Source organism: Oncorhynchus kisutch, linkage group LG1 (genome assembly GCF_002021735.2).
Source record: "Oncorhynchus kisutch isolate 150728-3 linkage group LG1, Okis_V2, whole genome shotgun sequence".
Taxonomy (NCBI): Eukaryota; Metazoa; Chordata; class Actinopteri; order Salmoniformes; family Salmonidae; genus Oncorhynchus; species Oncorhynchus kisutch.
Genome location: NC_034174.2, coordinates 45,616,410 through 45,629,271, shown reverse-complemented (window position 1 = coordinate 45,629,271; position 12,862 = coordinate 45,616,410). Strand labels below are relative to the sequence as shown.

Below are 12,862 nucleotides of genomic sequence, written 5' to 3'. Positions count from 1 at the left end.
AAAGCCACAATTGTAAAGTATTGAAAACAAAAGAGTTGGAAGCAATGCGGACAGACCCTAGCACTGACATTATATCCTGAGTTTACACACACTTAGCGTGCGTAGATCTATGCACGTGCGTGAGCTGATGGACTTTACTCTAAAACGTGACCATCTTTCGGTAACATGATACCTCACTGATCCAGACTAGCAAATAACAAAATTCACAAGGGGGTGACAGAAGTTCTCTTGTGGTCTTCTCATTTGATGTGAATGCAAAATAAGAGTCTCATCTGATCTTCCCTTGCTAGCAAGTTGGCTAAACACTGCAAGCTAGCTAACCTTTAAGCTTCCTACATCGCCATGTGTAATAATAGGATTTATAATTAATATGCCCTGGCAAATATTATTATACTTGCCGGTGTAACATATCAAATTGAGATAATGTTGTATATTGCTTCAATGTACCCAGTCCCATGTCAGCTAAAAATAGAAGTAATCATTTTTTAGTTGCAGAGAAAAGGAAGGTATCTCGCAGCTGTTTTTACAAATAGCATGGAATCAGTAGTTATTACTTTAAACAAAATACATTTTTGGGTGCGGATTATAATAAGGCTTCAATGTTAGTACATTTACAGATATTATATTTACTTAATGCAAAATAGGTTACTGGTAGGGCTAACGTTAGTAGGCTATATAGATTTAGCAATCTTGCAAGTTGATTTGTAACAATAAAAACAAAGTAATTGCTTGTAAGTCGGCTGAAAATTAAATTAAAACCAGTAGTCATGAGTGCAAACGATTTTGTGGAAATTTAAGTTATACGTTTAAAGTAATTTGCGTTAGAGTTTACATTATAGGGAAAAGGCTGTGTTACTGAGTCCTCCAAATTACATCACACTCCGGAAAAACATTTTCCGACATGATTCCGGCATTCTGATCGATTTTATGTCATACTTATCTAGTCGAAACCCTACCAGATAGCGCTCACCTTACTGCTACCGCCCCCACCCACTCAGCAACGATTTATATGCTGTGTGCCTCTCCTCCATGTTCTCATTTCTCATCAATGTGATGGCTCATTGCAGTGATGTATGACAGCGTGTTCATAGACGTCCAATAATATGTTCTTACCACACATATGGTGTGAGAGATCGAGCTTTGTACTTGCAGAGAAATCAAAGTACAATTTCTCCATCCAGACAGTCATGTTTTTTTTTCTTTTCGACACGGCATCTTGTAGTCGGTTCCAAGACGTGTCATTAGGGGGCTCCTGTACATAGCCCATCTGTAAACAGCCCATCTATCTACCTCATCCCCATACAGTATTTATTTATTTATCTTGCCCCTTTGCACCCCAGTATCTCTACTTGCACATTCATCTTCTGCACATCTACCTTTCCAGTGTTTAAATTGCTATATTGTAATTACTTCGCCACCATGGCCTATTTATTGCCTTAACTCCCTTATCTTACCTCATTTGCACTCACTGTACATAGACTTTGTTTTCTTTTGTTCTGCTGTATTATCGACTATGTTTTGTTTATTCCATGTGTAACTCTGTTGTTGTATGTGTCGAATTGCTATGCTTTATCTTGGCCAGGTCGCAGTTGCAAATGAGAACTTGTTCTCAACTAGCCCCTTTGCCTTCTGAACAGGGTGTTGGAGATGTTGGAAACATTCCACAGGGAAATTGGTCCATGTTGCCGCGATGGTGTCACACAGTTGCTGCAGACTGGATGGTGGTAGAGTCATGCTGCGAACAGCCCTTCCATCTCATCCCAAAGATGCTCTACTGGGTAGAGGTCTGGGGACTGCACAGGACGCTCAAGTAAACGGACCTCATTGTCATGCTAAAGACAGTTTTTTTTCCACTCCTCAATTGTCCAGTGTTGGTGATCGCGTGCCCGCTGGAGCTGCTTCTTCTCGCTTTAGCTGAGAGGAGTGGAACCCTCTGCTGCAATAGCCCATCCTTGACAAGGATCAAAGAGTTGTGCATTCCGAGATGCCGTTCTGCACACCACTGTTGTACTGCGCCGTCATTTGTCTGTTTGCGGCCCGCCTGTTAGTTTGCGCCATTCAACCTCTCATAAACTAGCTGTTTCGCCCACAGGACTGCCGCTAACTGGATGCTTTTTGTTTGTCGCACCATTCTCTGTAAACCCTAGACACGGTTGCATGTGAAAAGCCCAGGAGGGCGGCTGTTTCTGAGATACTGAATCCGGAGCACCGGTCACCGACAATCATACCATGCTCAAAGTCACTTAGGTCCCTCATTTTGCCCTTCAATCGAACAGTAACTGAGTGCCTCGATGCCAGTCTGCCTACTTTATATAGTATACCACTGCCACGTGATCCATTTTCATGAATGGGGTGGTGTACTTAATTAATAGGCCAGTGAGTGAGTGAGTGAATATATATATATATGCACCGGAACCGAGCCATAACGGAAACTGTGTATCTACCACCCCATTATCAGATAAGGAGGGCAATGTTTGCTTTTTGTCCCCCAATTGTGAACTGAAGTTGAAATTTCACGATGAAATTTAGGAGCACAATTTCTAAAGCTAGAATCCTTCATTTTTTTTAGGCACACTAGTGAACTTAAATTAAAATTCCAGGTCACACAGAAAACTAGTTATGTGCATATGCAAGTAAAATTGTCACACTGTAGAGTCCTGTGTATATACAGTGCATTCAGAAAGTATTAAGATCCCTTGACTTTTTCCACATTTTGTTATGTTACAGCCTCATTGTAATACGGTTGTATTTATATTTTTTCCTCATCAATCCACACACAATACCCCATAATGACAAAGTGAAAGCAGGGTTATAGAAATGTTTTCATATTTAAAAATAAAACTGAAATACCGTAATACTATTCAGACCCTTTGCTATGAGACTCGAAATTGAGCTCAGGTGCATCCTTTTTCCATTGATCATCCTTGAGATGTTTCTGAATTGAGTCCACGTGTGGCAAATTCAATTGATTGGACCTGATTTGGAAATGCACACTCAACTGTCTATATAAGGTCCCACAGTTCACAGTGCATGTCAGAGCCAAAAGCAAGTCATGAGGTCGAAGGAATTGGCCGTAGAGCTCCAAGACAGGATTGTGTCGAGGCACAGATCTGAGGAAGGGTACCAAAACATTTCTGCATCATTGAAGATGCCCAAGAATACAGTGGCCTCCATCATTCTTAAATTGAAGAAATTTGGAACCACCAAGACTCTTCCTAGAGCTGGATGCCCGGCCAAACTGAGCAATCTGGGGAAAAGAGATCTCGGTCAGGGAGGTGACCAACAACCTGGTGGTCACTTCGACAGAGCTCCAGAGTTCTTCTGTGGAGATGAGAGAACCTTCCAGAAGGACAACCATCTCTGCAGCACTCCACCAATCAGGCTTTTATGGTAGAGTGGCCAGATGGAAGCCACTTCTCAGTAAAAGGCACATGACATGAGAAACAAGACCATGAGAAACAAGATTCTCTGGTCTGATGAAACCAAGCTTGAACTTGTTTGCCTGAATGCCAAGTGCCACATCTGGAGGAAACCTGGCACCATCATGCTGTGGGGATGTTTTTCAGCAGCAGGGACTGGGAGACTACTCAGGATTGAGGGAAAGATGAACAGAGTAAAGTACAGAGAGATCCTTAATGAAAACCTGCTCCAGAGTGCTCAGGACCTCAGACTGGGGCCAAGGTTCACCTTCCAAGAAGACAATGACCCTAAACACAGTCAAGACAAAGAAGGAGTGGCTTCGGGACAAGTCTCTGAATGTCCTTGATTGGCCCAGCGAGAGCCTGGACTTCAACCTGATCAAACATATCTGGAGAGATCTGAAAATAGCTGTGCAGCAACGCTCCCCATCCAACCTGACAGAGCTTGAGAGGATCTGCAGAGAATTGGAAACTTCCCAAATACAGGTGTGCCAAGCTTGTAGCGTCATACCCAAGAACTGAGGCTGTAATCACTGCCAAAGCTGCTTCAACAAAGTATTGAGTAAAGGGTCTGAATACTTATGTAAATGTTATTTCATTTATTATTATTTTTTAAATAAATTTCTTTCAATCCTAAAAACCAGTTTTTGCTTTGTCATTATGAGGTATTGTGTGTAGATTGATGAGGGGGAAAAAACTATTTAATGCTGTAACGTCACAATGTGTAAAAAGTCAATGAGAGTGAATATAAATATCAACACTTATGCACCTGAACATTCTGCCTCCTGAATATCTGGCCTGAAGACCGCATCTCTACGTTACTTATTTCACAGACTCTACAAGGTGTTGAAAGCGTTCCACAGGAATGCTGGCCCATGTTGGCTTCCCACAGTTGTGTCAAGTTGGCTGCATGACCTTTGGGTGGTGGACCATTCTTGATACACACGGGAAACCGTTGAGCATGAAAAACCCAATAAAAATGCAAACTCAATCTACTTTAAAATGACTAGAACCAAATCAAAACTGTGTAGAAATGATAATGGACCTATATTCGGACAGTTTCTTGACTGTCCAGGTCGCTAACAATCACTAGACTATCAAATTCCAAAAACAATGGATAGAGGACTATTTCTTGCTAATTTTGACAGCAAGAATATATACATTTTCAGCGGGGCCCTCTGGACATCGTTGAAATCCGAATGCGGCCTCCGGGGCAAAATGAGTTCGACACCCCTGGTTTAGACTATTTGGAAGGTTATTTTTCTCCCGCTTTGACCGTGCAGTGCGGTAGAAGCAATTGTTGTCCTCATTATGAAATTATCAACTTTCCCCTGTACATCTAAAAAATTACCATATACACTGTTTAAAGAAAAACAACCTAAACTATTGCTGATCGAAATAAAATGTAATGTAGTCTAAGCCCCGATCAGCAGGTAGGCTATATAGCCAGATGCGAATCCCGTCTCAGGCGGTTGGTTAGGCTACTTTATTCCAGTAAACACAAATTTAAACAGCGCATTTGATAATAACCTAGCAACTTACATTGGTTGTCACTCAACTAACAAAGCCTAATATTGCCCAAGCCATTTTACAAACACTTGAACGCTGAAGGTGATGCGCAGCCTACGTGCGAAGCAGCGCACAGTTTGAATAGGCTACTGATATTGCCTGGGTTGTTCGACATGCAAAATGACTTGTTGATCAATGACTGTCAACACAGTAACATGCTTAGTTTGACACAGAAGGCGAGAGGCAGAGGGAGAAACAGAGGATGTCCAGACTCAGAATGTTTGAACACTCTTGGTTTGACCACCAGACAACAGAAAGAAAGAAAGCAGTATGGCAGTGGAAGGGAGAACAGTAGCAGGTGACCCGACTGTGGTTTGTGACAATTATGATATCAAATTGTAGCCAAATCAGTTGCAGTAATTCCGTTACAGATTTTTTTCGGAAACCCTGTTACCAATTTGGTAACCGAGTTAAGAGTTTAATTACTTAAAGGGATATGCTAGAAGATACCCATACACTTCCAGTCATTGCGCTAATGCTAGTTAACATTGGCTCACCAAAATACCGCCAACTTCCTTCATACTGGACAGAGAGACAAAAATGGTATCCATGAGTTCATCTGACTCTAGGGAAGTAGATAAAAGGTTCTCATTGCCAAAATCCTGAAGTATCCCTTTAATAATTTATAAACAAAATTGATATCAGTAAAATCATTATAACTAATTGGTAGGTCTAGTATTACTTGTTACTTCTGTGAACTTTCAAGATTCTCCCTCATGAGGGAGAGACATTTTAAAATATCTTTAAGATATGTGGGTTTTTGGTAAAAGGTAAAAAAAAAGTGAACAATTTCTTCAAAATGATATATTTTAGTGTTGATATTAGTTGGCAGGGGTCATTACTTCAACATTGCATTTTGATCTATTTCTGATACTTTTAAGGACTTTCTGGTAGATGTCTTAGACCTCTTTTCCAGCTGTTAATACAGAAATCAAAGCCTTCACATATGCCACATTTTTAAGATGGAAAATGGTTGAAAGACTTACCAAAAATATAGACTCAGCTTTCATTTGACACCCAATATGCTCCTATGAACTTCACCTGTTGGTGCTCATGGGTTCTTTTTGATGAAAATGTCCGTCTAGTTTTAATTCTGGTAGTTCTCAAAAATGATCTTACTTAAAAATATTTTCGCTCCATTATATTTATACTTTATATCTGGTTTTAGTCTAAGTTTAAACAGATTTTTTTTAACCAATTATACTGAACAAAAATATAAACGCAACATAAGGAAATCAGTCAATTGAAATAAATGCATTTTTGCCTAATCTATGGATTCCACATGACTGGGAATACAGATATGCATTTGTTGGTCAAAGATAACTTTAAAGAAAGAAACTTTAAAGCCCTAGGACCATGCCTCAGGAGTACCTGGCATGATGACTCCTTGCTGTCCCCAGTCCACCTGTCCGTGCTGCTGCTCCAGTTTAAACTATTCTGCCTGCGGTTATGGAACCCTGACCTGTTCACCAGACGTGCTACCTGTCCCAGACCTGCTCTTTTCATCTCTCTAGAGACAGCAGGAGCGGTAGAGATACTCTGAATGATCGGCTGTGAAAAGCCAACTTACATTTACTCCCGAGGTGCTGACCTGTTGCACCCTCGACAACCACTGAAATTATTATTTGACCCTGCTGGTCATCTATGAACATTTGAACACCTTGGCCATGTTCTGTTATAATCTCCACCCGGCACAGCCAGAAGAGGACTGGCCACCCCTCATAGCCTGGTTCCTCTCTAGGTTTCTTCCTTGGTTCTGTCCTTTCTAGGGAGTTTTTCCTAGCCAACGTGCTTCTACACCTGCATTGCTTGCTGTTTGGGGTTTTAGGCTGAGTTTCTGTACAGCACTTTGAGATATCAGCTGATGTACAAAGGGCTATATAAATACATTTGAATGATTGAAGAACAGAGACATGTTCAGCATCCAGGAATTGTGCACAGATCCTTGCGACATGGGGCTGTGCATTATCATGCTGAAACATGAGGTGATGGTGGATGAATGGCACGACAATGGGCCTCACGATTCAAAGTGTCATTGTTAAAATGCAATTGTATTCATTGTCTGTAGCTTATGCTTGCCCATAACCCTAACACCACCATGGAGCATTTAGTTAACAACGACATCAGCAAACCGGTGCCCACAAGACACCATGAAACATTGGACAAAGACTTTACTTGTTGAGTTTATATTTTTGTTTAGTGTATTTTTATTTTATTTTTTTACATCAAATTTTTGGGAGTGATGGCCACATTTTAGCAGCAGCGGCCCATCGCTGCTAAATGAATATAGGGAAAACACTGCAAGTGCCTGCTGCACCTCCCACTGCAGCATGAATAAGTAAACATCAGCAGACATGCCCATGCCAACCCACAAGTCCATGTCCTTTCACACAGTGGTTACTGCCTAGTCAGAATGATGAGGTGTGAAACCACACAATGTGTCCTCACAGCTCTAGTCAGTGTGTGTGTGGTGCCACTGCAACTGAACTGCACTCCCCAATGAGCAATGAATATGAAATATTAACAATGACTACTCAAATGCCAAAGACATGATCAAATGACAGGCTGATAACTTTTGCTTATAGAAAAAAAAAACGGACATGACACCAAGTCAACAACTCTAGCATTGTATCCTGCTTCCACGAAAAGCCTGACTAGATGCTTATAGCAATACTAACTTCTACAGTCCGATTAACTAATAAGTAAAGGGACCCTTATCACCGAGATGCACCCAGATGGTAGCTTACTTTTCTTCACGACCACTAAACCCACAATAAATTGAGTGATGCAATTACGCATCTAATTGGATAGATCAAAACACTTTCTGGAGAGAGTACTATTCACAGACCCAATCCTTATCTTATAAAAAACAATCAATCATAATCACTAGTTAACTACACATGGTTGATGATATTACTAGATATTATCTAGCGTGTCCTGCGTTGCATATAATCTGACTGAGCATACAAGTATCTAAGTATCTGATTTAGCGGTGGTAGGCAGAAGCAGGCGCGTAAACAGTCATTCAAACAGCACTTTCGTGCGTTTTGCCAGCAGCTCTTCATTGTGCGTCAAGCATTGCGCTGTTTATGACTTCAAGCCTATCAACTCCCGAGATGAGGCTGGTGTAACCGAAGAGAAATGGCTAGCTAGTTAGCGCGGGCTAGTAGAGTTTCAAATGTCACTCGCTCTGAGCGTTCTAGTAGTTGTTCCCCTTGGCTCTGCATGGGTAACGCTGCTTCGATGGTGGCTGTTGTCGTTGTGTTGCTGGTTCGAGCCCAGGGAGGAGCGAGGAGAGGGACGGAAGCTTTACTGTTACACTGGCAATACTAAAGTGACTATAAGAACATCCAATAGTCAAAGGTTAATGAAATAACCTCATTCTCATCAACGGGGCTGCAGTGGAGCAGGTTGAGAGCTTCAAGTTCCTTGGTGTCCACATCAACAAACTATCATGGTCCAAACACACAAAGACAGTCGTGACGAGGGCACAACAAAGCCTATTCTCCCTCAGGAGACTGAAAAGATTTGGCATGGGTACTCCAGATCCTCAAAAAGGTTCTACAGCTGCACCATCGAGAGCAACATGACTGGTTGCATCACTGCCTGGTATGGCAACTGCTCGGCCTCCGACCGCAAGGCACTACAGAGGGTAGTGCATACGGCCCAGTACAAGCTTCCTGCCATCCAGGACCTCTATACCAGGTGGTGTCAGAAGAAGGCCCTACAAATTGTCAAATACTCCAGACACCCTAGTCATGGACTGTTCTCCCGTGCGACAGCACGCGGTACCAGAGCGCCAAGTCTAGGTCCAAAAGGCTTCTTAACAGCTTCTACCCCTAAGCCATAAGACTCCTGAACAGCTAATCAAAGGGCTTCCCAGACCCCTCTTTTACTCTCAGTTTATTAACCATGCATAGTCACTTTACCTCTACCTACATGTACATATTACCTCGACTAACCGGTGTCCCCGCACATTGACTCTGTACCGGTACCCCCTGTATATAACCTCGCCATTGTTATTTTACTGCTGCTGTTCAATTTTTTTACTGAACACTTTTTTGAAAGCATTGTTGGTTAATGGCTTGTAAGTAAGCATTTCACTGTACAGTCTCCACCTGTTGTATTGGCACATGAATTGATGGTTACCAACATAATTAGAGCAGTAAAAACACATGTTTTGTCATACCTGTGGTATACGGTCTGATACACCACAGCTTTTGGTCAATCAGCATTCAGGGCTCGAACCACTCAGTTTATAAGTGACCTTATAAAATGGGTGGTTCGAGCCCTGAATGCTGATTGGCTGACAGCTGTGGTATATCAGACCGTATGACAAAATATGTATTTTTACTGCTCCAATTACATTGGTAACCAGTTTATAAAAGTAATAAGGCACCTCACCTCGGGGGTTGTGGTAAAAGGCCAATATACCACGGCTAAGGGCTGTGTCCAGGCACTCTGCAGTGCGTCGCGCATAAGAACAGCCCTGAGCCGTGGTATGTTGGCTATATACCACACCCCCTCGTGCCTTATTGCTTAATTATAACACAGCACCATGCATTGTGGCCTTTGCAACCGTTAATGTGTTGAGTGGCAAAATCTAGGCCTGCCTCCCAGCTAGTCTAAAAAGACCCCCGCAGCCAGGTGTGTGTGTGTGAGTAAGTGTATTAAGTGTGTGTGTGTGTAAGTAACAGCACACCCCCAGGAGAGCTGAGAGGATGACAGCGCAAGCGTGAGGGCACGGAGTACAAGGAAGAAAGGAAACTCAATTCTCCACCAGACAGACAGTGTTACCCCCTGCCATAACAAAACCAAAGGGGGGAGCAGGGGTAAAAGAGGAAAAGGGAGAGAAGGGGGGAGAGGAAGACCGAGAGAGAAATAGAGATTTAATGAATAAGAGTTGGAGAGTTTGCGGGAGTTGAAGACGTATTTAAAGGAGATGAAATAGCAAGGAAAGAAAGACTGAGGGAGTGTATGAGAAAAAGCGAGGTCTCAAAAAGAGGAGTAAAATATGACACACACACACACACACAAGATAGATGATGAGAACATAACAGCATCATGTCTGCTCGTTATTCAGAGTGCCTTTCGGCCCAGTGTGGGCTGCATCTCTCTGGTATCTGCTGGTGGAACAAGAGTTTACGAGAAACAAACACTACCACAGCCGTTATTTTTATTTATTTTTATCTTTATTTAACTAGGCAAGTCAGTTAAGAACAAATTCTTATTTTCAATGACGGCCTAGGAACAGTGGTATAACTGCCTGTTCAGGGGCAGAACGACAGATTTGTACCTTGTCAGCTCGGGGATATGAACGTGTGCCTCTACCACAGCCGTTATGCAGACGTTTCCACTAACACTACTCGATAGACAAACAAACCACAACTAGACCAACTCAAAACCTCATCAACAGCTAAAACGACAAGGGTTCACTTAAAGTTCAACCTTTAGGTGTACTGTTTCATTTTCTGTTTGTGAAGTTGAGACATGATGGGAGCAAGTGTCAATTTGAGAGACGTGTCCCTCTCCAACTGGTATATTCCACTGATATGATGAGCCATAACCCTAGTCAGCCTGCAGACTGAATGAATGACTGACTCACTGGTGGAATCTCTATCCCAACTGAATTAGATAAGACACTGAACAAACAGTTAGCGCTGATAAATTGTGAATTTAGATAGGATTCTAGGGAGAGAAAAAAGAAAATCAATATTGTGGTCTACAACTGTTTTTGCATAACTATAGCAAATACAGTACATATAGCTAGCTACAGCTTGTCATATTTAACAATAACTTTAGCACATTTCATTACAATAATCAAGAATCATGATTATTGAAAAGGGAAGCAGATTGTGTAATAACATTGTCATAAAAATTGCTTTCTACTGTTTAGCCTTGAGGTTATCATATCATCTCTTCCTCAGGTCATAAATATTCTGTCACCAAAGCAATGACATTGTGATGAAATAGGAACTTCAGTTAGTTACAGTGAAAGCGGTCACTGCTATCAAGAATCCTTTGGACGTTCCTACGGTGGTATGGACAGTGGTGTAAAGTACTTGAGTAAAAATACCTTAAAGTACTATTTAAGTAGTTTTTTTGTGTATCTGAACTTCCCTATTTATATTTGACTACTTTTGAATTTACTACAGTCCTAAAGAAAATATTGTACTTTTTACTCCATACATTTCCCTGACACCCAAAAGTACTGGTTAGATTTTGACAGGGTTAATGGTCCAATTCACACACTTAACAGAACATCCCTGGTCATCTCTACTGCCTCTGATCTAGCAGGCTCATTAAACACACGATTCGTTTGTAAATTATGTGTGCCCCTGGACATCCATACATTTTTTTTAAAACAAGAACATTTTGCCGTTTGGTTTGCTTAATATGAGGAATCTGAAATTATTCATACTTTCACTTTTGATACTTATGTACATTTTAGCGATTGATTACACTTACACTCAAAAGTAACATTATATTGAATACTTTTTAATTTTACTGGGTGACTTTCACTTAGGTCATTTTCTATTAAGCCATCTATCTATATTTTTACTCAAGAATGACAATTGGGTACTTTTTCCACCACTGGGTATGGACGTTCCAACCGTACCAGATAGCACGGACCGTATGAAAACTAGACTAGTGTGATGGAGCTGGCTAGCATGCTTAGTATCTTGGTAGGTAACGTTAGTCATCTTGTAAAATCCCAAACTAGCCATGTTATCGCCTGGTGCTGTACTAGTCTCACATAGTTAACGTTAGACAACTTTGTGAGTGTTGAAATAGTTATTCAAGTGGGTGACCCAACGTAGTTTGTCAGCAAACTAAACCGATTGGAGTTTGATAGCTAGCAGTTAGCTAACTGGCTAGCTAAAATAGCTTGTCATCTGGTTCTAATCCCTCACGTGATACTTAATCTATCCATAACACAAAAACAAATTATTTGTCCCATGCCGAGACATTAGCAAGCTAGCCAAACTGTTTGTCTATCTAACTCTAAAGTTAATTAGCTAGCTAGCAAACACATATGTATTGTGAGCTGGTTGGAGCTAGCTATCTAAATTGGCTAGCCAAACCAATTCCTATGTCTGCTTGAATGGGCTCTGATTTGGGATAGCTAGCTAACGAGCTAATGCTAACGTTAGCTGGCTAGCTACAGTAGCTAGCTATGCTTGAGGCTCAGCACAGTTCTGGTAAGCTTTCCGATATGCTAACATTGGTTAAAGTCAAGTTTATATAATTTTACCTTTGCTGCATGCAAACAACTGATCCAAGCAGTAGCTAGGTAGCTGAGCTAGTTGGATCCTGGACAGTCCGACTTTCGCCTGATGAGGTGTTCCTTGCCTGCTCTATTCCACGTTCATTAACGTCGAAAACACGGGAACATTGTTTCTTCTACTTGACAAACTCGAGGTGGGACTTTGTCAAATTAAAATGTTACTAGCTTTGTAGCCTTTTTGTTCATTGGTTGCATATCCCGAAGGTTACTCGTGTATGTTGGTCGAATGGAGAAGGGCTTGTTATTCCCAAAGTTTTTTGGGTTTTCACCTCAGTCAGCTCCGCTCCACGATCTGTCAAACTCATACGGTCGTCACTAGTTACCACAGCCACAAGGTCATACTTATTGCTAAACCCCGCCTATTCCTACAATTTCTCTTCTTAAAATCTGATTTTAAACCTACCCGTAACCACACTGCTAAACTGATGCCTAAACCTAACTTTAACAAAAAGCACATTTTTGTTTTCATGATGTTCAACGATAATAGCCAATGTTGACTTTGTGCTTGTGGTAACTAGCGACAACCCTCTGTCATACATCTGTCATGGTTTGACATCACACCATCCGATGAGCACGTACCACGTAG

At 41.5% G+C, this 12,862-nt stretch overlaps 1 protein-coding gene across 2 annotated transcripts in view; it reads right to left on the bottom strand.

The window, feature by feature from the left end:
- The window catches only part of LOC109892964 (peroxisome proliferator-activated receptor delta-like), a 38,227-nt gene extending 25,617 nt beyond the window's left edge, over positions 1-12,610 (bottom strand). For both annotated transcript variants that reach the window (XM_020485896.2, XM_020485905.2), the window contains exon 1: positions 12,244-12,610. The gene's annotated coding sequence lies outside the window, so the exon portion shown is untranslated. The remainder of the gene's footprint in view (positions 1-12,243) is intronic.
- Between the last annotated feature and the right edge of the window lie 252 nt (positions 12,611-12,862).